Raw genomic sequence first — 23,258 nt, forward strand, 5'->3', positions numbered from 1 at the left:
GATTTCTGTGGAAATGGGATAGCCACTAAACTATCACTGATTTTCTCTGAAATTAAGAAAGCTCAGCTTTCACGGAAAATCCATAACAAAGAATGATCTGGCACCTCTGAAATTCTGGGAACATCTCTGAAGACCCAGCCATGGTGCTAGACAGTTATCCCCATGTAAGGAACAACATGGGAAAAGATTGGGGAGGCACATTTCTGGAAGCAGTGGTACTGGAGAGTTGTCTCAGAGAAGAGTAGAAACAGAGGGATGTAAACCTGGCTGCTGTTACCCCTGTAACACCTCTAGGTGCACTCTTTCTTCTCACACCGCTCTTGAGGAAGACAACTGGCTGGCAATGAAAGCTTGCAGCCTGTTTCAGACCACGTCCTGGACTAAAAGTGGGAGCAATGTTTTTAAAATAAACCAGCAAGTCCATGAAATAGAAAATGTGCAGAAAGAAAATTGCTAGTTTAAAACTAAAAATATCACCGATGCAAATGAATTTCCTGTTGGGCTGGTCTTTCATTGTCTTGTACCTTGATGCAACTGCTACCATCTAGAGATGGGAAGCCAGTGCTTTGTGAGCCCCTGTGAGAGGCATTGCGGCTGTTAAGGGAAGACACTGACTTCTTTCCTGTGTCTGTCAGTGTTGAACTCAGGAGCCCTGCTCTTAGTTGAGACTTTTGCACATTTTAGCAATAATGAAATGAAATGAAATGAAATGAAATGAAATAAAATAAAATAAAATAAAATAAAATAAAATAAAATAAAATAAAATAAAATAAAATAAAATAAAATAAAATAAAATAAAAAATAGCAATGTTATAGTTATGCATTTGGGAAACAAACATAAAGAAGACATTGGCGCCCTCTTCCCTCTGCAATCTTCCAACATTACCCCAAAATTCTTTGCACTTCACACCTGTCCTTGTGCCACATTAAGGACCTTGAAGCTGTAACATTTAGTGCTATTGTTTTTAGTGCTACTTGGCACTAAACTACGTCTCACAGTAACATAAACCCAGAGGAGACCCCGAGGAAGTGTTGGGTTGCACTGGCACCACTGGTACGCTGGTGCTGTAGAAGTCTACCCTCTTTTAGGAACATGGTGGGGCAGTTACTGCATCATTTGGAATTCAGACTACAGATTGGTCTTTCATTTTTTATATTACTTATATAGACCTGTCCCAATAATTTCTAGTGTATATATTTACCCATCCACAGGTACAGTGGCTCTTCTGTCCAGGAATTAGCTGAAGGATGTTATTGTTATTGGATCGACATCATGTTTCAAATCAGAGACTGGCATCTATTTTAGGATGGAATTAATTCCTTCCTTTCAGTGCTAATCTCCTTGAACTGACTGGAGAAAGAGTTGCCTCCACTCCAAACATTCTAAGAAATGATGTGATATCAGATGAATGGTAATAAAAGAAAAAAGCTTCCTAGGTCAAACCATACGCCAGTACCCTGTCTATAAGAATGGGTAAAAGCAGATGTGCAGAGTCTAAGAACAAGTACATGCATTTCCCAGCTTTCAATCATTCAAGGCTAAAGGACTTTCAAGGCTAGACTGAGCCTTTATGAGCCTTCAGTGGAGTGTTCTTTCTTGTCCACTCTCCCATTGAAAGACTGCAAATCTTTAGCATCCACAACACTTTGCAGGAAGAAGTTCCACAGCTCTTCTACTCCTAGTGCAAAGTAAAAACTACATTTGGGTTATTTTTATGTATTTATTTTTTTGTTTGCTTATTTTTCCTGAAGCTATCTTTAATTATCTTCCTTCAATGTCCCCCTTTCTTCAGTGGCAGGTGAATTAGTCTGGCCCAGCTATAGCAGCTATACAAGTGCAAGGAAAAAATGTGTTTCTGGGTTAACTTGCGATGCTTTGCTGATGCACACATTATTATAAACTTTTGCTGGATGAGTTTTTGATGTCTGTGTCATGTTTTTTTTTTAAGCAGACCCTAGCAAATTTAGTTGGGATTGACAACCTAGATGTGTAAAGAGATACAGTAGCATAAATATCATCGAAATGAGACACAAGGACACCAAGGAAGATGAAAACCTTGTGATATGGAAGATGAATAGCACCCAGACTTTTTTTTTTTTTTTTTCCAACTTCATTTCTTCTGTCCAGATTCTGGTACTGACATCTCAGTTGTCAGAAGTATGAGAAATCAGATGGAAGTCCATGAAGGTATTCATAATGCTATGAGTTAAACATATTTATGAGTCTTTGCAGGACTGAAGACTCATTTAGCAAAAGGAACTTTGGAATCCATGAACAATTTAACAAACCACTTCAAACTCCTTTTATACAGTTTTATGCTTTCTTTGTTTGCCTTTTTTTTTTTTTTTTCAAATAAGGGACTTCACTGTTTTGTCTGTCTTCTTTTTCACTAAACTCTGATTTTGTTTTCATCATCATTGTTGAACTTCTTGAATTTCTTTTGATGTGATGGAAAAGCTATTTCCAAAAGAAAGAAAGGAAAAAAAAAAAAAAAAGGAAGAAAAAAAGGAAAGAAGGAAAGAAGAAGGAAAGAAGGAAAGAAAGAAAGAAAGAGAAAGAGAGAGAAAGAAACAGAAAGAAGGAAAAAAGGGTTGTTTTTTTTTCTCCCTGACTGACTTTATTACATAGTAAACAAACTGGATTTATTTTTGTGCACACCTGTATTATTTCTGAAGAGCTGTTGAGCATCTGTGAAATGAACAGATTGCCTTTTTTTTTCTTTTTATATAAAAAAGCCCCAAAACAAAACTTGAAGAGCTTGAGGCTCCTCTGTGTCATCATCCACATCACAGCAAAGTGAATGTTACATCTCTGCTATTCAAATCGAATGGCTCTTCAAACCTCTTCTCCGCTGGTAGAAATGGCAACAGGATATGTGAGCCAGGGATGAGTCTGTGTCTCAGGGCTTTTAATTATGTTAATAGGTAGTTCTGGGAACAGAGGAACTTATGAAGCTTGAGTAGATTCTCTGGTGTCTAATAGTTGTGGGTTTTTTTAGTTCATCCTAGGAGATTTGATAATAAAAAAGACTTTCTACTGCCCAGCTGCCTGCTTCCATGGAGTCCAAGGGTGTTTAATGTATTTTTTTTATTCACAGTGAAGACACTTCACGTGATTGAAGTTATCCAAGTGGTTCAAAAGGTACTGCCAAATAAAAAGAGGAGATATGAAGACATGCACACAGATAAATGAAGACACCACGGTTGCCTAAGGTAAAGGTGTTTAGCAAACCTCTCCCCAGGCAGACAGGTGCTGCCCCTGCAAAGGCTGTTCCCCTGGCCCTGAATCCCATAATCAGTTCCTAACCTGCAGAACAGGGAGCCTGACCTCACTGTCCCACTGTCACCATACATCAGCATCACATCCTATTATATAATTCTTCCCAGCTCCTCTCCTAGGGCTCTCAGCAAATATAATCAACAATGCACCTTTTCCAGCTGGTCATGAAACTCATCATGCCTGGGATCTACAGGAGGTCATGAAACTCATCTACATCAGCAGATCTACAGCAGAGGAGCTCTTTCAGGCAATGAATTTATCCATCACTGCTTTGGGTCAAGCTAGATTTAACTACAGCACCAGCAAGAGGCTCTGTACAACATTAGCCTCCCTCTATCCCCACCAGAGCCACTGATCATGTTAAGAAAAATATTTCATGTGGACCCTTGCCAGGTCAGCCTACACAGCTTGTTGCTCTGTGAAGACAAGTTTAAGGTTGCTGGAATGATGAGCCAAACATCCAGCAAAGAGTTAAAGGACATGAAAGCTCTTCCAGAAGCGGCTTAGTGCACACAGGCAAAGCAATTGGGAAGTGGGCACATTACTGCCACCGAATGAGTGACCCGTAACGTCATGATGACACATCACTATTGTTCCCTTGTAGAATATTTCCTTCGGGAACAAAATGAGTGAGAAACGAGTTCCCAGATGATTGCTATCAGAAATAAATAAATAAATAAATAAAATAAGGTGTTTGGGGGTTGGACAAAAGGGAGGGGAAAAAAAAAAAGAAGAAAGGCTTCATAGGCTAAGAGCAAATTACTCTGCAATTCAGAGAGTGATTTCATGGACATGCTGCAGGGATAATGTATTCTGAGTGGCTAGAATTTCATTTAATTCCACTTCATTGTTGAGCATCTTTTCCAGTAGTTTTATGACTGAACACTGTGTGCCCATTTTCCTTGTGCTTAATCTGGCTGTTTGACAGTCACTCTGGATATAGAATGTTCATGTTTATTTGCAAGATGCCTCTTTACAGTATATGTCCTGAGACAGGAGTGGTAAAAGCAAAGTGTTCACAAATGAAACCTAATTTCACTACAATTGCTGCTTAAGCTACTGACTCAAGGTCTTTGTCTCTACCACGCACCCAGGGTAACACAGGCTGTCAGCCGCTCTCTGATGAATCAATTAATTGATCGATCTGTATTTCTGTTGTGCAGAAATCCCTGCAGGAATTGGCTGAAATAAATGATGCGTGATATTAAGGGCAGAAAGCTCTGCACAATTGCATGCACATTGGTCCAGGAGCAACCCTGGGACAGTCCTGCATTGAAATCAGGAGTATCTCCCATTTTCTGTAGCCTCCTCACAAAGCCACATGAAACTTCAAGCATTTTGATTAGAGAAATCATGAGACCTGGGGTTCATCTGAACCACTAAAATGAGAGTTCCCTTCTGGCAGCACCACCCAGCTACGTTCCCACAAGCTCTGACTATTGAGCAGCCACCCAGCTCTGAGCATGGAGAACACCTCCACAGCAGAGCTTTCCAAAACAAGCAAAGTAAATTGAAAACACAAATGTCTTTTTCTCCACCCACACAAAGTTCAGAACTCCTATACGAAGGGAAAAGGCACAACAACAACAACAAAGAAAAAAAAAAAAAAAAAAAGAAAAGAAAGAAAGAGGACTGTGACTTAAACTTCCTGACCCGCCTGTTCTAAATACATGTTTTTGTGAGCTCAAGAAGCTCAGCTGGGCACAGCTTGGGGAGGTTATGTCGATATGAAGATTTTTTCAGGGCATTCAAAGTGCTAGAAGTCACCCCAGCTTGGCCACAGAAGCGTATGTAAAGCTGGTGGAGGCCCCAAAACTTGTTTGGCCAGAGGTTTTCTAAAATGCATCAAGAGAAGCTCTGAACTAACAGCTATATAGCAAAACCTGCACAAATTACTATTCCAGGTATGCTTCTCACATGATTTTCCTGCATTTATAGCAACAAGATGTATTGTGTCTCTGGGTTTTTCTTGGAGGCAAGATATTTGGCAAAACAGATTTTTGACCTGAGGCAGTACCCCCATTCTTCAGACTTATTATTCAAGGACTATAATGCACATTTAGCCTTAAGCTTTTAATCAGATACAGCTTTCAACATCATTTCCCAGACCAGTTCTGGACCATTTATGTTGGCCTGCATGTCACCAGCTGGAAACTTCAAATTTTTCCATTTTCATATCTATCTATCTATCTATCTATCTATTTATTTATTTATCTAATTTTCTCTTCCTCGGGTGGCTGGATGAGCCTGGCTTGCTTGTCCATAACAACATGACAACGAAATTGTCAAAAGTCACTTCTCTCTTATATTTATTCCATCCTTGGAAGGACTTTATATTGCAGCAGAGGGGAATTTCTTGGAACATGTTACTTCCAATTCAGGCCTTAAAAAAAATCATCTTTGGGGAATAAAATAATGCTCTTCATTCACATGTAAGCTTTTCACAAGCAAAGTGTGATGATCAGTAGGAAAATGGCACCTTCACAGATATTAAAGCTTCCTGTCCCTCAATGGGATCACAAGAACATGAAGATGGTCAAATTTAGCTGGATGAGAGATTTTGCAGGTAGGTGTAAATATGAATGTTTGCCTCAGTGTTCTCTTGTGCAGACCCATCTGCCTGCATCCACTGTTCTCTCTTGCTTTATAATTAGCAAGGACTGATTTGTCATTCTGTCCTTATACAATTTCCAGCACAATGGAGCATTGATACAAGTCACACTTCCATGTAAAACCACTATTTGCAGATCGAGAAGAAGGACAGAGTGGCCTAAAATCTCATCTTGGCCCAGTGGTGAAGCGAAGGCAACAATTAGAAATAAAAAGACAATAGAGAGAAAAACTAGATAGATGGTAATTAACAAAATGAGAAGCTATGAAATTCAGTTTGTTAGGAAAACTAAAGGCGTTAGGGAAAGTCCCAGGCTTAAAGGACTGTAGGGAGTATTAAAAACATGATGGTTCTCAGCAATGATATTTAACTCATTGCTGGTTGAGGAGAAGAATTAATGAGTTCTCCATCTTTCAAGATGTTCCCATTTTCCTCTTCCATAATTTTTGTAAGTAATGTAAAATATTTATTTGTATTTCAAGAGTCTGATTAACATTAATTGTCAATAAAGATATTAAGAATCTACAAGGAATGTATTTGTTTAAAAGTTTTTATGTCCATGTAATGCACCTAAGAATCCTTTAAGTGCTTGCTGAGGAGAAATCTGCACAAGCATGTAGTAAGCCCTGCACTGCTTAACATGAGCTTTTACTCAAAGTAAATGCATTATCAGTTAATAACAGGGATAAGAAGGATTTTAAACAGACAATTGCAGAACTACCCGTAGAGATTTAAGGAATGTGGGCCATGTTATGGAGCAGGGTTAAGGGGTCTTGGAAAGCAAGCAGCTCACCAGGAACTCCCACCATGGCTCTGCAGCAAACAGAGCAGCAGAGACCTTGGAGAAAACCAGGGAGCAGTAATTAGGGAAAGAGAAATGTTTTCCGCTTCTATGCAAGACACCAGTGAGACTGAGATGTGTAGACCAGCTGGTTTTCTGCTGTCAAGATTTTAAAGAGGGGCTTGGGAGAGGTCTGAAGAGTGTCCAAAAAAAAAAAAAAAAAAAGTGCAAGAAAAATTGCTCCAGAGCTGGAGAAAATTCCTTGCATTGAGACTTTCCACAATCCAATCTGCTTAGTTTAAAAAAAAAAAAAAAAAAGAAAGGAGAAGATTGAGAAGATTGAGAGGTGACTGATTTGATTAAGGTATGTGAGTACTTTCATAGGGAGAAAATTGTGGTTAGCAAAGTGATCTTTAATCTTGTGGAGAAAGGTATATTTATGACTGGAAGTGGAATCCTGACATATTCAAATAGAAATAATTTTAGCAGAGTGATGGACCGTTTGCACAAAGTGCCACGGAAAGCACTGCATCTCTCTGCCATTGAATGCTTTCAAATCAAGACCGAATTTCTTCCTCAAAGAACCCACATTCACCTTAAAGCTCTCAATACACTGCTAACCAGCTGAACTGAGTAACAAACAGGAGGTCAAATTAAATGATCAGTGATGTCTTCTGGCCTTGAGGTTGCCACGTCACTTTCCAGGGTTTTGATGGATATTTTGGGCTGTCAGGATCAGGCCCACGTGTTCCCTGTGCCCATCCCAATCACCCCGCTCTGACCTCCTGGTGTCCCAACAAGCAACTCAGGCAGAGCAGGGGGCATCCTCCCCACCACTCGTGGACTCAGTATCAGCTCAGTGACCTACATCTCAGATCACCCTTGCCTTTTTTTCCTTCCATTTACTTGTTCAGAAGGGACCACTGCAAAAATAACCTCACACGGAGCACAGCAGAAGCTCGAGATGCACCTCGTCCGATAAGATCTTCATCAATCCTATGATTTAGGGTGGATCCTGTGTGTATTTTTGCTAGATTAAATGGCTTTGCTGGAAGTGCTCAGGGATGGCACGTTTCCCAGGATGTATATTGCAAATCGGTGTGAGCACAACCCCAACACAACCGCAGCCTAGCTGTGCCTTCAAAGGCCTGCTACAACGAATATATGAAGGTCACAAAGGGGAAATGCAGAAGCAGAGGATGCTTCCTGCCCCGATGACCAAATTTTGAGCATACCTCAAAGCAAGAGGCAATGAAAAAGGAAATATATTGTGTGTCTCTCTGCATTTTGGGGAGGGGTCTGCAAACACCCTGCCTTGCACAACGTGGCAGCCCCAGCAAAGCTCCTCGGTCCACCCTTGGCACACATCCAGGCTCTGGCAGCATCTTTGCCTGCTGCTCTTCAGCCCCTTTGGAAATCGTTCAGGAGCCCTCTGGGGAGCACCACCCCAACTGAACACTGCGGAGACTTAATTGCAATACCAATGGTTAGCTGAGCTGCCAGCTGGGACTCGGCGCACGTTGCATCCACAATGCGAAAGTCGTCTCACTGAAGCAGAAAATAGGAATGTGTTGAGCCATCACGTGGCCTTCTATAAAGATAGAAGTGCTACCAGGGGTTTCTAGGCTGTCTGTGTGCATCCCCTCATTTCCTAATTATTATTTTTTTTCCCCCCAGCCTTCTAAGCAATAAATAAATTAATAAATAACCATTCCCATCCCCGTGATAATAGCTGGAGCATCTATTTAGCCCACAGCTCTTCAGTGGTGTTCACAAATCTCAGGCTGGCACTGGTGACCGTGATTTGAATTAAAAGGATGTAGCAGGGAATTTAAAATCAATGGGCCAGATCATTAGCTGGTGCAAGTCAGTGTAGACCAGTCGAAGCCAACAGAACTCAAATAATTTAGATTAAGCAGGGAGATCTGGCTGTATGCATACGAAACTCTGCCCAACCTGTCTGTACCCATAGCTCCAAGTTCTCACTATTTGCTATCCTCTGCAGAAAGAGAGGTTAATTATCATCATCTGGAAGCACTAGAGTGAAATAGAGTAAAGGAGGATTTAGGAGGTATGTCAGGAAGCATTTCCTAGCTAGAGCCTTGGTAGAGCACAAGATATTCTCACAAGGAAGGCAAGGGGAGTCTGATGGCTTGTACCACCGAAACCTGGGGTGCTCCAAGTGTGGGGGAAGATTTTACAAGGAGCAGCACCCCTCTATCCCAGGAAAAAGATCTGAGATCTGGGCACTTCTGGTAGCTTGATTTCCTGTTTCTGAGTGATCAGATTTCCCAAAGAAAGTGCTAAACAGGGCACAGGCTATCTGAATTATTATCCAAGCAAACACTCTCATTCTCAAAATCTGGGAAGTTTTCCAGCTTAATTAACATTAACATTTGTTTTCACTAAGCCGTCTGTCAATGTGCCACCAGAAGCACTAAATATGAGCTCTGAGTACACACGCGGGTAGGTAGCAATTCAGGTGGAGCATGCAGTTTTATTTCCAAGCTTTGTTCCTTACAAGCTTCATTATTTCTCAGGTCTGTAAATCATCTCCTCTTCAAACTGCAGAACCCTTTCCCTTGACACGCGGTCTCATTGAAAGCTAATGACCAAACAGCATGTAACATCCGCGGCTCATCTGTACCTAGACATGAACCCTGATTGCCTTTTGCTGGTACTGCCATCGGTAGCAAGGGGAAGGCAAAGGAAAAAAAATGGTTTTAGAGTAGCTTTGTGTCCCTGCTCCCCTCCACAGCTCCATTTCAGTGCAGTATTCTTAAATATCAGCCCAGTAAGTTCACAGGGCTGGCACCCAGGGATCCTGTCTGTGCTGCCCAGCACCAGCACAAGCACACCCAGCACCCATGGGTTCCCACTGCCTTTGGGGCAATTCTGTGTTTTCTTTCTGTAAACAGCTTTAACCTTTCGTGACTGCAGCACACCAACGTAGGTCTTACCAGCCTGGACAACCAAAAGCTGTGTTTTTGCCATGAATGTACAGCTCCTGGGGAAGCTGTATGAGATAAATACGTTCTTTCCCATCTTTGAGCTTGCTCCACCTTGTTTTGCTCTGCTAAAAAGGAAGGTTCCTTGCTTGTATCACCAGATTCACAGCAGCAAACAGGGACTCCCTCATCTGGAAGCATGGACGGATACTCAGGACCAGTCTCTGCTGCCACCAGTCCCTTCCTGATCGATGTGATTTGAGCAGGGATCCTCTCAAGCTTATACAATCCTACCACAAGGTCTGGTACATCATTTGCAGGACAGAGCTCTCCTGGCTCCTCAACGCCAACTTTTCTGCTTCTACCCCAGAAATTTGTCTCATCTACGCATGTGCTGGCAAATGCAAGAGCAAAGAGCTCATCCACCAAACCAGGGGCATCTGATGTGGGTTAAAGTCATGTACACCTACCCAGGTGATGGGGCTCAGGGCAGAGATGTTCTTCAGGCTGGGGGCTCTGAACTGGTCATGTTTCTGTAGGGGGGGAGATGTCTCCCCGTGAGATCTTGCATCTGGAGCTCTCACTCCAGCGTCTGCTTGGCAACAGAAGGAAAGGTTGGCATGGCAACTCTCTTCCAACACGTAAAAGGGATGTTATAAAGGGGACAGGGATCAACTGTTGTCATGTCCACAGGGGGAAGGACAAGGAGGAAGGCAGCTAGCTCAGTTTAAAAACATTATAGATGGTGGAGAAAACTTTCTAAACATCCAGGAGTGAAACATTGCTCCTGTTTTTTGGGGAGGCCAGAACTTACCCTGGACAGCAAGGTTTGATGAATAGGTCAAGGCTGGTCTCGATGCAGTCAAACCTCTTCACTGTAGAGCCTTGAGGTTCATTTCTTGAAGCTATTTCAGCTGCAGTCTTCAAGTACTTCTCAGATGGTTGAGCTCCTCTTGCTCTTCTCTGTTTTGCATTAAGAGGCCCGGAGCTCTCCATTTTCTAATTTCTCCTTGCCTCTGCCCTGCTGCCATCAGGTGCCAACAGGTCTCTGGATCCACACATGTTGCACGCTCCTGTAATGCCCTACCTGATCTTATCACCTTGCTCCTAACTCTGATTTTTGCAAATTCCCAAGAAACAGCTAAACCTTCTGCAATTTTTCTAGGTGTCTTCACCTTGTTTGCCAGCTTCCAGACTGCTTCAGGACTTGTCTCCCCTTCACTCCATCCTTCCTTCTTTCTCCACATCTCCTTAAAATGGGGCTTTCCAGACAATAGGGTCCATTATATCTGTTCTTAACCCATTATTATACCCATTCTTAGTCCATTTCAGGGCTTCCTGGATAAAGATCAGTTCTAATGATAGAAATTCAGAGCACGTCACAGCTAGTGATACTAGCTTTGGTGATACTTGTGGTTATGCAGTGTAAGCTGTCTAACAGAGTGGAGACCAGCACATAGCAGGGACTGAGTGATGTGGACACCGTGGTGGGCAAGAAGAAATCTGAGGCTAGAAATGCCATTCTGATTTATTCTCCAACTTTGCCTGGTTAAAAATAAATAAATAAATTAATTAAATAAATAAGATAAATAAAATAAATAAAACAAAACCCACAAAACTTCAAGACAGAATCTGTCTCCTACAAAATAAATAATAAAACGAAGTAAACCCCAACCATCTCTGATTCCAGCAAAGAATCTCAGGCTGCTATAAACACTGTTGGATTTAAATATCAAGTATATTCAATGCATCAACAACAACAAAATATAATCCATGCTATTTCATATGACAGTGCACAGAGTACAAAAATAGAAAGGCCCGCTCCATTAAGCTTGCATCTCAAACTGCACTGAAATTATAATCAACAGCTTCTTCAGGGCAAAGGAAGAGAAAACAAAGGAAGGGAGATGTTAAAAATAAAATAAAATACAACAACAACAACAAACACAGGAAGACTCTTTCCATGTTACTCAGAAAAGCCTGCTCCAGCCTTTTTCTGGCTCCCTGGACACATGCTCCAGGGTGGTCACAGGAGCCAGGATTTGCTGAGCACTGGTGGCTGAACGTTTACAAATATTTATTTATTACTAGCCAGAACTGGTCAAAGTCACCATTACAGAAGCTGAAATTTTCCAGACAATCAAACCAAGCATAAAGTTAAAATGTCAATTTTATTAGTTTTTCCTGGCGTTACTTCACCACTGGGATGTAGAAATAGGGGCTACCTTGTCTGAGCAAGAAGAACAAGAAAAGTTTAGAAAAATCATTCTCTCTGGTGTTGCTCTCTTTGGAGCATGTCAATAATCCCCAAACTCCTTCCTCTCATTCCCTGGGTTCCCTGCAGCTATAGAATCTGAATTCTGTTATTACTTTTTTTTTTTTTTTCATCATTGATTTATGTAAATTAAATAGTGAAAAATACCAGCACTCCAGCCAAAAGGAGAAATGCTGGTTTTACAGGCTCAATATTTCACACAGATTATTCATTCTTCCTTGTGAGCAACTTCTTCTTTTCCCCTCACATTATATTTTTACTGATAGCATTAAATGCTGGATGTAGGCAATATCCTTGATATATGGACAATTTACAACACACACAGAGAACCTTGACAGGATTCTTTTTTCGTTTCTTTATCATCTTGTTCATAAATTAGAGCTGCTCCAAAAAGGGGACTCAGCAGTGAGGGGTGGCAGCACGCCCTGTCTGTAACATACGACCCAGTGCCTTGAGCTGCATTTGATGCATATATCTCCTGAATACACTAAGGCAGTTTGCTTATGGCCTGAGGGTTGTATATAGCCACATTGGGCAGTTATTTCTTTATTTTTTTTGCAGTGCCCCCCTGAGTGCTTTCCTTTTCTGGGACAACCTGGGAAGAGGCAAGAGGGAGGCAAGAGAAGAGGAGGAATTTGTGCAAGAACAACCACGTCAGTGCAGACCCAGGGTTTGTCTTGCCCAGCTGCAGCTTCAGAGCCACATAGCCTTTGATGGCCAGCAGCTGCCACCAGAAAAGTCATTGGAAGGTTATAACAGACTAAGCATACAAAGGCAGTTTTTGGTGTACTTTTCTAGTCTCCAGTGATATGCCTCCTAAAAATGACGGCAGTTTTGCCTTTGTTCTGGGATGGCTGCAAACCATTGCAAGCCCACATCTTATTCACTCTGTCCACTTTTCCCCCATTACATCACCAGGGGGAAGGCACCAGGCTTGCTTTCCTGCATTTCTGCTGTAGGATGGAGCCGAGCTGACAGCTCCCCCTGCCATAAGAACAGCAAGTGCCCCAGGGCTCCCCTTCACCTGCACGCAAGGGGTTCAGACCCTGAGCAGCTGGCATGACCCTCGTGCAAGGAAGGAAATTATACCTATTTTTCCATCATTGCTTGCAGTACTCACAGCAGACAGACCCCATTTTGAGCCTGGCTCTGGGACTTCTCCACTTTTTGCCCTTGAGAGCTGTAATTATGGAGTCCTCTTTCCCTCTCTCCCCCAAATCCGTTCTAATTCAAGTCAGATGCCACTGGCAGAGACCACAGATGGAGAGTGTGACCTTCCATGCTAGGATGACAAGGGAGTATGTTCAAAGCCTTCCTGTGGACTGGAAAGGCACCTGCAAAGAACAGAGCTGGGTGAAAGCCAAGAAGGAATGGGACAAATGAGCTCTGAGTTTCCTTCATCTTCTCCTGGGTAAAAAACATTATGTTCCTTCCTCTGGGTCATAACAGCAGCAGAGTTGAATACTAGAAGGGTGAGGAGTGAAATGCAAGGTGTGGAGTTATTAATGGTGTGAAATGAAAATGCATGGCATTTCTTCAGAAACTCTTCTCCCCATCCCAATAAGGTGTTCTGTAAATCCAGGCTTCTCACCTTGAAATCAGTCACATGAAGACGCACTCAAAATATGGGAGGATATGGCCTGGGCTGGGTAGCCCCATAATGAAAAAAATGTTCATCTCAGCACTGGCATCCAGGGCTTCCTAGTTCTGGGTGTTCCATACCCTCCGAGGATGGCACCATCCAGGAGCCCTGGACAAGGAAAACACAGCTTCTACGACCTGCCAACCCTGAGCTGGAGTTTTACATCCCAGATGGCTTGTAAAGGACCATTTCAGAAGGCAGTGCTACGTGTGTTAGCTATAAAACGCGTAGGAGCTGTGTTAATCTTGCTCTCCATGCATTTGTAGTCATTTTCAGCTGTTTGTAAGCAGCATTGCACCGCATAATTGTGTACTACCCCCCAGGGTTTGTTATGAACAGATCTTGTGTTTAAAATAGAGTTGTTAATCTGATTCCCTTTTTGTTTTTCAAGATATAGGTTGAGGTACACCTGTTATAAAACATCTGTATGCAAAATGACAACAGCCACCTTCATGCCATCTGAAGTCATGGTTCCTGTCTGAATATTGCTTCCTGGATCGTGGCTATGAAGCTATTTTGAGTTAGGACAAAACAATGCCAACGCTGACAGCTTTGGCACAGGCTTTCCTACAAAACAATTGCCAAATTTTTCCATCTCTGCACCTCCTTCTACATGGATACTCCTAAGGATGGTGCTCTGCATCCAGCTGGGTCTAGAGACCTCCTTTGCACTTCAAATCTTATGGAGGACAGAGTCTGCACAGATTTGCAGGCTAATGAAGATGCATCCAGCTAAGAATGATGGTATTTACACCAAATCCTTGAGCTGGAGTAGAAAGAAGAGAAAGAAGTCTCCTCTTTTCTTCCCCATCCCTTTTCACACTTGTAGGGTGTGTTTGAATTCCTTTTGCTTAAATCTACTGTGTCAAAGTAGACAGGTTTAAAAAGATCCTTGTATTTGTAACTTGTCCTTTCCATGAAAAAGACCCATTTTTAATGTTTTTCTTACAGATAACGCATTCTTTAGCACAGATCTGCGCTGAGCTATAGACTACAGCTGACGTTCAGTTTGTCCTAAATAAAGCTAACTCCAACCACAATTTCAATGCCTGCTACTAAGACAAAGGTTGTCTCGAGCTTTGTGATCCATCTCACGGCCCTATCAGCTGCTTCTATTGCCCCTTTCTCCCACAGAGCTCATGCTTTGGCATGAACCAAAGCCATAATTCTTTCAGTAGGAAAAAGACCTTAATTTCATTAGTGCTAAATCCCCAGTAGAAGCAAACCCAGTAGACAAAAAAGGAGCTAAGAATTGAGAAGCCAGAGATCAGCCCTCCTGGTGACTCATGGGACTCATGACAACACATCGGCGCACAATAAAATGTCACAACATGAAAAATCCTCATTGTCCGCCCATAAATCCTTCTCCCAGCTGGGCAGTCTCCCTGCCTCATGCCCTGCTAAAGGCCACAGAGCTGTTCAGTCTCACTTGTAGAGGTCCCTATGCAGTGTGGATTTAAAGAAGGGAGGCAATGCACTCCCAGCCCAGGATGTGGGAGGTCATCCTCTGGCTCTGACATGATCTAGCCTGGCATTTCTTCAGACAGGGCCGAGAAGCAGAGTATTAACCAGCTGGAGAAGCAGAGAGGGTGCCTGACTGCTCGATACAATGGCAAGGAAGAAAGTGCAATCATTACGTTTTGAGGAGGTTTGTTCCTTTTTGTCTTCCAAGACAAAGCGGGGCAGCTTCATCGACAGCAACAGTGAGCTCCCATGTTGGAGTATCCTGTTATCATGTCCTCAAACTTGCAGGAAAAAGAGAGAGGCTGATCCTTTAGCATTGGGGTAGGTGCTGTACCACCAAATGGTTTCAGTAGGAAAGAAGCAAGCTCTCTCCTGTTCCACCTGCGGTCTCTGCAGGGCCTGCTTTGAAAGGTGGGCTCATATATTGAAAAGGGCAAAGCTCTGCTGATTTTGGGTGTTCCACTGGGTCATGAAGTATGGATGGTGCTTGGGATTAAGCTCATTCCGAACATGGCTAGGAGAAAACACACAGACAACAGGTGGTGGAAAATTTGAGGTCACTGTGTAACCTGCAGAGAGAGAAGCAGCTCCTGAGACTTGGTCATCCCACCTGACCTACATCCATCAGTCACATAGAGAAGATAGCCACTGGCTTTGGGATGGACACTTAGCTTTTAATCCACCTAGAGGCAAAGGAGGTAAATCCTCCTGTGTGGAGTTCTTCCAGAAATTAAGGAGTCTGAGATGAGCTGTGAGCCAAGCAGGCCCCAGTATCTGGATCATGCATATGGCTGGTTGGAGATGGAGTGACAGCAGTTTTTTGTTCTAGGTTTAGCTGTATCACACATGTTTTAGGGCCAGCCAGAGCTGGAAAATCTCTATAAGCATGCTCCCTTTAGGCTGTCAGCAGCAGTTGTGGCACTTGAATCTGGGATGTTTTGTCCTGACAGAGGACAGAGAACAGATAAACCCTATGTCCAACAGACCCTGTGTAGAGCCTGGGATAAACGTTGTGTAAGGGTTGACAGATTTGTTGCCTTTGAATTCAATACAAGAAGGAACGTGGCCTTTTGTAGCCCATCTTAAGTCAAACCACAAAAGAAAAGTTTGGGGGCTGTTTTTCCATTTCAAAAAGAGGACATTAGTCAGTGGTGGGGTGGTAACACAACTTTCCTCCTCTTTCAAGCAAAGAGCAAGGTGAGCGGCGAAAGAGACAAAATGTCACCTGGCAAGAGCTGAGATTTAACGCCCACAAAAGAACCAACCTCAGTTCCGTTCCCTGTTTGGCAGAAAAACATTTTAGAGCATTCATAGGTCTCTTTAGAATAAAGTAATTGGTTCAGTTGTTCTCTCCTCAAGCCTTTCCTCCAGGCACATATTTCTTCCCCAAAAACGTATGTGCACTGCCCAGATGTCCCCAAGCTGTGGGTTTGCGCTGGGCAGCTGGATAACTACCTCCAGCTGCTCTTGGTTTTGGTGGGCACTACTCCAAAGAGTGTGATCAACCATGAGCAAAGCTGTCAGCAAACCAACTCTATCATTTCTTCTGGGCAATATCAGTGCACTTACCGTGTGCAAATGAAATGGTTTTTGTACCAGGTTTAACTTTGACATGGATTGCCACCACCAGGCACACGCAGTTAACATGTTTGTTTCTGCTCTTGACATAATCAGGAGATTTTTCCACTGGTGCTGTAGAAACCATTATCACTCCCCAAAGTACAAGATTTTCCTTTGTGTGATGTGAGCCTGACAAAAAGCTGGTTTGTTCCATCCCTTTGGCCCAGCCTGCCCTCAGTTACACAGCTGGGGCTCTGGAGAAGATTGCACGTCCATTTTATGGAGAAGCTGTCCTAAAATAGTCCAGGGAATGACTGAAGAATGGGGAATTCCCATTTCACCCCAGATGTTTCCCATAATCAGCCCTCGCTCTGGTTGACTGGTTGCATTCAGCTGCCCAGGAGCAGTGTTTGGATGAAAATTACGTTGTCCATCTGAATGCTTGGCAGCCAAAATATTTGGGCTTGCAGAGCTCAGAGCTGAGCTCTATGACAGCACAACCTCCCCCTGGTGCAAGCTCCTGGCCTTGTCTCCAGAGAGGGTAATGGTGGTCTGTCCAACTGTCTTGAGACAGGGCTCCTAGAAGCACCCACAGCTAGACACAAATTTAGAGCTAAATAGAGATTTATTATCGTTATTATTGTTGTTGTTCTTTTTTTTTTTTTTCTTCCAAAAAAAAAGCAAATAAAACTTATCTCTGTTTAGTAGCATCCCACAATGGAAAAACCACCAAGGTCTATGCTGAATAGTTCATTCTTGAAACTGGCCATGGACCATTCAGTCAAACAGGTTTCCCAGGAGGATTTCTTCACACCATTTAACTGTGGTGGAGAAACATTTTTCATTTGTATGACACGGGAATGAAATGCCTCATTTTGCATCTGGCCTTAATTATATTTTTGATAGGAAGCAATGACTCTGAATACATTGTGATTTCAGAATCCAGTGATGTTTGCCTCTCATGTGGACGTCACATTAATAAAGTGGGACCTCCCGACTCCAAGCTGTATTCTGAGCTGAATTTGCTAAAGAGCTTTATCTTCCATAATACAGAAGGCATTTCTTCACCGCCTAGGCTTTGTGATGCATCGTGAGAATCAATGGCCAGGCATGTTGTGGGAGATACGGTTCAGCCAAGGAACAAGGCCAATAGCACATGGATGGTAGTCAGAAAAATGAAATTATAAGAAATGTGTCAAACTGAGAAAATACTGATTAACAAAAGATGTGACTCCCAACAAAATACTGGGGGATGTGGTAACAAACTCAAGATAAGGCATATTGATTTGGGAATTTCTTTATAGGTTTCCTTTGGGTTTAAATTCCTAAAGCCAAACAGTCTCACAAGTCTGGACATCTTGGAATTAATGGGCTGCAGACATTTGGGGGCAGTCAGTGGTTTTGTCCCAGCTTGCAAGAAAAAATCAACATTGGGGTTTTTATGGGGCAGGATATGAATTCTCCATTCTTCTCTCCTCGAATCAGCTTTGTCATTTGGAAATGGGTGCAGGATTGCTGAGTTAAGGGAAGAGGGGGACTGTAACCACTGGAGGTGGAGGGCTGGAGCATCTGTCTCTGGCGGTTGCCCTTCCTCCACCCACTCCTTTTGTTATGCTTCTGTCTCAGAAAATACACCTCACACCAGCTCACAGCCAGCAGTTCCTGTTATCTTTTTGTGATACAAACTGAAAAGCTCTCTCATCTCAAATTACTGCTCCCAAGCAGGTACTTACAGACAATGATAAATTACCCCTTAACCTTTTCTCAGTAGCACCAGGCAGCGTAAGCCTCCCATCCTTAGGCATGTGTCCTCCCTGTGCTCCTGTCATCCCCATCCCCAAACCCTTCAGCTGTTCCTGTGTCTCTTCTCTGAACCATCCGCAATTAATCAGCATCCTTCTGGAGCAGAGACAAAGTGAAGTGCAGAGGTACCCAGCCAAATCCAAAGCCACCTGCGTCCACCTGGGTGTTCCTCTGCTGCTTGCTGGCTGCAAACCTTTGCTGAGTGCTTGTGCTCATCCTAATTACGATGCAGTTTGGCCTAAAACCTCCACAATTCCACTCTAAATCACACTTAGACCCAAAACATCCCCTCTTCATGTCGCTTATCTCCAAGGAAACATTAACCAGAATGACCCAAGGACCCAAGACTGTTGTAGCACTGAGCTGGGAAAAGCTGATTCTATCTCATGGCACAACATGTGGTCCAGAAGATCTCCATTGGTCCTAATATCTAAGATTTCAACCGTCAGGCACTATATACTTGAAAGAGAGCTCTGTAAAGTGACAGAGGCCTCCCCCCATGATTTTGGAGGCTGAAGAAACCTCAGCAGGTTTCAGCCCTGTCCAATATAGCGCAGCATTATTCATAACATCCTGTACCGCTATCGTGTTCTCTGTCTTTAGCATAGGCAAACACAAAAATGAGCCCGAGATAATCCTTCCAGCCTTCTCCTGACATACCTGCTACTTGCTTATCACTACCAGGAAGGGGGCGAGCAACATCCTCTGGTACCTCATCAATCACCTCCGGATGACACACCGTAACGTGTAGAAAGCTTAAATCAGTGGCTGCAGAGAGCCGTGTGCTGTTGGGGTAGATGAAGCCGTTTTACTTTTCTATTACATCTGACAGCTGGACCGGTGCCAGGACAGCATGGTTTCATGATGTCTCTCTAAATTACAGTTGGACTGTGACATACTCAATCAGCGTTAATTCCGTCCACGAGACATTGGAGTAAGGAGAAAGGTCTCTTTCAGTCTGCGAGTGTATTGATCTGAGTGCAAGGGACCCTTGGTGGGAATGAAAAAAAAAAGTGCTGGCATTTATGAAAGGGAAAGAGGCTGCATTGTATTTGGTGGCTGGGAGAAGAAGAAAAGGCTGCTTGTCAAATTCAATGAGCGGTTTCATATGTAGGGAACTGTTTATGGCCCTTTCTAATTGCTGTAATATTCCTGCTGCAGCCACAACTCTCTTTCTAGCTGCTTCACTTGCTTTGACAAATCAGCTGCCAGGAGAAGAGAAAACAGTAAAGTAAATAATTTAAGAAATGAAAGGAAGGGTGACCAATCCTGCTGATTTCTCAGTCTCTGCTCTCTGCTTGCAGAAAGGTGTCCAAACGAGATGCAAGAACTAGCCATGCCTGGTCAAATACTGGCCTATTGACCTCTAGCTGTGGCCAATCTGCTCCCTACACCTTGAGGCAAAGGCTGCCTTCTTTCCATACAATGCATCTCATAAATCGTGCTATATCATCCGCGGGAGCCGGCAGCAAATGCTCTCTTGAATACAGCTCGCTATCGAAGCATGAGGGGCAGGTTGCCCTTGCTTGAACTTTGGAGCAGGAAGCATTCTTTGAGACATAGAGTTCAGCATCACTTCAAAAAATTACACACAGCCTCAGATGTGAGGTACTGATCCAATGCTTTTCTTTCAGAATAGGTTTCAATGAGAATTGTCACCTGATTAGTGGTTAGCAAAGGACCCATGAAACCACCTGCAGTCAGACTGTGACTTCTAGGTATGCATTTTCCTTGATGTGCTCTTGCTAAGACACATAAGATGTTTTACCCAGGGAGAAAAACTTCTTTTCATTGCCATTGATTTGACTAAGATACAATTAATGGGTGTCATTGCCTTGGACTGATAGTGTCCAAAGCATGGATGAACAAGTGCAGTAAGTACACAGGAACAGGGTGACTGATGTGCATAGGTATAATCATTAAGGTTCCTCATCAACGGACTGTAGGCAGCTCCACCTGTTCAGCATCTGGTGAACCAGTAGGTCACTGGTGCGAGCAGTTGGGCTGCTGTCCTCCAGCATCAGTTTGGCACTGTTGTTACACAGTGTTATTTCCACTCCCTAAATAAATAAGTGTATATATAAATATGTAAATAAACACTTCTTTCCTTGGATATATTTTATTTATCCTCAGCATCTGGAGATTATTGCTTGCCCAAACATATCACCACTTTATCCTAAGGAAGAAAACTCCTCAGTACTTAAACATTTGAAGTAAAATTGCAAGCCCATTTATTTTTACACAAAAATGCACAAAAGGTTCATTATCTTGGTGGTTTAATGGAGAAGAGCTCTCAGGAAGCACATGTAGTGCTTTCAGAATACAGAACAGAGTGACTGGAGTACCTAGGCAGGAGTACAAATGCCTTTGAACTTGTCCAGTTGCTAATGACACATACTTGACCTATTGTTCTTAACAAGGGTATTGTCTGCAAGTTGCTTTTAGTGGTCTTTTGTTGTAGGCAGGAAAGATAACCTGTCTTTTCAGCAGCAAAACCTAGAAGTATTGACATGATCTGATGTTTCTATAGAATGACTAGGTTTTGGCTGGAAACGTCCTTTCAGCACAGAATGGAAGAAGGAAGACGAATATCAAAATACTCTATGCATTCACTGAATTCTTTCATCACAGCCAATAATATCTCCCTTCTTTCCCCTTCTCCCCTTTTTGATGCCAAGGGGAGCAAGTGCAAAAAGTGTCTAAGCCCTTTAGGAAAACCTTCCTGCAGTGCTGAGAGAGTAGATGCCTCAGCCTTTAAAGACTGAGGTGCTCAGCTCCCTATGGTTTTTTCTGAGGATCTGAGTTTTGAATTGCATCTGCAGTGCCCTGTGTGCAAATGCGCTGCTGCTTGGTCCCTTGACGGTCCACATGGTACATATATGGCCCATTCTCAACTCCCTTTAGGACTGAGAAAACTCTGGAACTCAACTGAGAAGTGTTCTGGGGATATTTTTTTCACCCAGGGAGGATGTCCTACAAACTTGCTCCAGACACCTGTCTTCTGCACTATCCCAGCAAGATTCAGACCTCCTGAACTCTCTTCATCCCCATGCCTTCCCACTGATGGGCAAAAAACACATACCTTCAGAGTCATGCAGTGACGCTGGCTGAAACACAACTATTGCTTCATTTTAGGTCCTTCAATCTCATACACACACTCAACACACATACTCAAAAATAATAGTTATGTGCTGGCTAGAGGCCTAGAGGAGAGGAACCACTCCAGGGAGTTAGCCTCAGCAGCATGCACAGGTGGCTGGAAGGACAGAGAATTCTCTCTGGTCAGAGGACTTAAACATCGTTCACCTATCTGTAGACTTCCCAGAGCAGCTTTCCAGAGCCACTTATGAGTCTGAAGAGAGATAACTATAAGAACACTCATAAACAAGCACTTCTGCAACCCCCAGTTGGCATCTCATCAGCTTTAGGCATCTGAGCACCTTTAGAAATTTGCGTTTCATCTCCACCAGCTGAAAAGGAGTTGTAGCACTGGGCTGTGAGGATGATACACACGAGTTGCTCATACCTATGAGTCATTCAGCTATTATGAGTTTCTTGCAACTTGTTTGGATTGGGAGATGAAGGCTGTGCCCTTACAGCAGCTCAGTTGCTTTAATCTTTGTCTTTTCCCTTGAGATGTCAACTGAGAAGTCACCTGGGATCCTCCACACACTCATCATGGTGCACTGGAGACTTCTGGATGAAGTCTTCCCATCCATGCTTGGGTGGAAGGAGGGACTAGAGGCGGTTTCTTCCCAGTTACAAGACCCCAACATCAATGATCCCTTCTGTCCATGTATATGAGGATGCAACATGGGCTGTAAGACACCGGGAAGAAAACTGGTTAGGTCTGGTTGCTGGGAAAAGGTCCACATGAAGGAGGAGAGCAGCCCTTCTCCCCACTTGCATGCAGTGGCTTGTGAAATTGATTAGCAAACACACACTGAGAAGAAAATAGGAAGATTAAGAAATGGAATCACCATTTTATGATAGAATGGTTGACTTGATGAAGGGGAAAAGAAAAATTAAAAATGACATGGTCCCTCAACAGCATGCTGTCTCAAGTAGCATATAAGAAGAGGGCTGAAAAATTAGGAGAAACACTGAGATTTAATATTGTTTTCTCCAATGTGCAAAGAGTCAAGGTCAAGTGTGTTGCAATTTTCTCTGCAAATCCCCATTCTCAGATGAGCTCTGACTGGACAACACTGGAGAAAAGATATCTCCATGCCGTGAAACTGGGGGATCAATGCTCTTGTCTCCAGACCAAACAAGTTGTTATGGTGAGCTCCTGTCTGTACCAATTTCATGTGTTTATAACATTTTCAGGGATCTGAACTCCTCTTCACCCTTGTAAGGGGTAGGGTTCATCACCTCCAGTCTGAGTCACACAGACTGCAAATTCTTCCAAACTGGTCACTTTTGGCTCACCTGGCAGTCATCAGCAAGAAATCAACTCTCCCAGGGGGTGACTCGTTTCGGCTGATTTTGGCGAGATGAATCACGTCATAGAAGTGCCATCGACTATAACGGGAACTGAGGATGAATATTGCTAATGGAGATGTTGCTGTGAGTACCATGCTATGTAAGGTCAAGAGAGAGGCAATCAGCATAAAGCATCTATTTTGCAAATGCTGGCTCCTTGTTTCCCAGATAGAAATAACTGCTGGTATCTATGGGAGGTGATCTTACATGCTATAGCCAACTCTCTCCCTTGCTCGGAGAGGCAAGGTCGGGCAGCTTTGTGGAGCAGGAGACATGAATTACACCTTGCAGTCATGGCTCTTAGGCAAAGAAGCAGCATGTGGGTCTGGATTGCCCCAAAGCATCTGCTCCATGCAGGGATGAGGTTCCTGTGGCTGCCCTGATGCAGCACCACTGCTGGGTGCCTGCT

Source organism: Aythya marila, assembly GCF_965140915.1.
Source record: "Aythya marila genome assembly, chromosome: 4".
Taxonomy (NCBI): Eukaryota; Metazoa; Chordata; class Aves; order Anseriformes; family Anatidae; genus Aythya; species Aythya marila.